Genomic DNA, 1,601 nt, shown 5'->3' with positions numbered 1-1,601 from the left:
GTTTTTGAGGCGAGGGGATTTGGGGGGATGGGTTAGCCCGGTGATGGGTATTAAGGAGGGCACGTACTGCACGGAGCACTGGGTGTTATACGAAAACAATGAATCGTGGAACACTACATCAAAAACAAATGATGTATTGTATGGTGACTAACATAACATAATAAAATAAAAAAAGAAAAGAGCCAAACATGAAACGAGTGTGCAAATTCCTTACACACCCCTGTGTGTAGACACCCAATCAATTACATATCCTCAAAACTCTTCAAACAGGCAGATCACAATGCAGGAACTCAACCAGTCCACCGTGACAGAATTCATTCTATTGGGCTTTGCCCCTAACCCCAGGACCAACCCTCTGCTCTTCACCTTCTTTCTCATCTTTTACCTGCTCATCCTTGTGAGCAACAGCCTCCTTATCACTCTTATCCACCAGGACTCCCGCCTGCACACACCCATGTACTTTTTCATCAGTGTCCTCTCCATGCTGGACATGTGATACATGACCACCACTGTGCCCCAGATGCTCGGGCATATCCTCAGCAAGAAGAAGGCCATCTCTTTTGCTAGGTGTGTGGCCCAGATGTACATCTTCCTCCTCTTTGGGGTCACTGAGTCCTGGCTCTTCTCCATCATGTCTGTTGACAGGTACATGGCCATCTGCCACCCTCTCCTGTACAAGGTCATCATGAGCCACTGGATGTGCCTCCTCATGGTGGGCATCTGTGCAGCGTACGGTGTGATGGGTGGCCTGTGCTATACCTTCTTTGTTGTGCGCCTGCCCTACTGTGGCCCTAATGAAATTGACCACTACTTCTGCGAGGTCTCTGCTGTCCTGAAGCTGGTCTGTGCAGACACATCCCTCAATGACTTGGTAGACTTCATCACGGGCTTCAATGTCATCGTGGTCCCCCGACCCTGGTTATCATCGTTTATGCCAACATCTTTGCCACCATCATGAAGATCCGCTCAGCCCAGGGACGGATCAAGACCTTCTCTACCTGTGCCTCCCACATAACTGTGGTCACCATTTTCACCATTCCATGCATCATCATGTACATGAGCCCTGGCTCTGACTCCTTGTCAAACAGTGGCAAGAAAATGGCCCTTTTTTATAACATTGCCACAGCCTTCCTCAACCCTGTCATCTACAGTCTGAGGAACAAGGACATGAAAAAGGCTTTCCTCAAACTTGGGATGGAGCAGGACCCCAGAGTGAGACTTTAAAGCGGAGGACCTGGGGAGCCCAACAAAGCAGGACTCACACCCACAACCCTGCCAAAGACTCTTCCAGGAGACCTGGGAGGCTGCACTCCATAAAGTCACGCCATCACCCTGGCCCAGTGGGAGGGAACTGGGCACTCAGGCAACAGCAGTATCTCTAGTGATGTGGTTTGGGACAGAGGGGATTGTGAAGGTAGAGTACACTGGTCAAGAGCCGGGACCTCAGTGCCAGACAGAGCAGGATGAGAGACTTGATTTGAACAATTAATAGATATGTGACATTTTGCAAGTCATTTAACTTACTCTAAGGTTTATATCTCTTCCTCACAGGGAAGCCATGACTATCAAAAGAGATACTATATGAAACATGTTTAGTACAA

General features: G+C 48.7%; 1 pseudogene; it reads left to right on the top strand.

Annotated features, from left to right (window-relative positions):
- The first annotated feature begins 280 nt into the window (after positions 1-280).
- LOC114224213 (olfactory receptor 2A12-like) lies at positions 281-1,216 on the top strand (annotated as a pseudogene).
- The last annotated feature ends 385 nt before the right edge of the window (positions 1,217-1,601 follow it).

This window comes from Eumetopias jubatus, unplaced genomic scaffold (assembly GCF_037043125.1).
Source record: "Eumetopias jubatus isolate StellerSeaLion01/CBP00866 unplaced genomic scaffold, mEumJub1_p1.0 scaffold_4, whole genome shotgun sequence".
Taxonomy (NCBI): Eukaryota; Metazoa; Chordata; class Mammalia; order Carnivora; family Otariidae; genus Eumetopias; species Eumetopias jubatus.
This window is presented reverse-complemented; position numbering and strand designations above follow the sequence as displayed.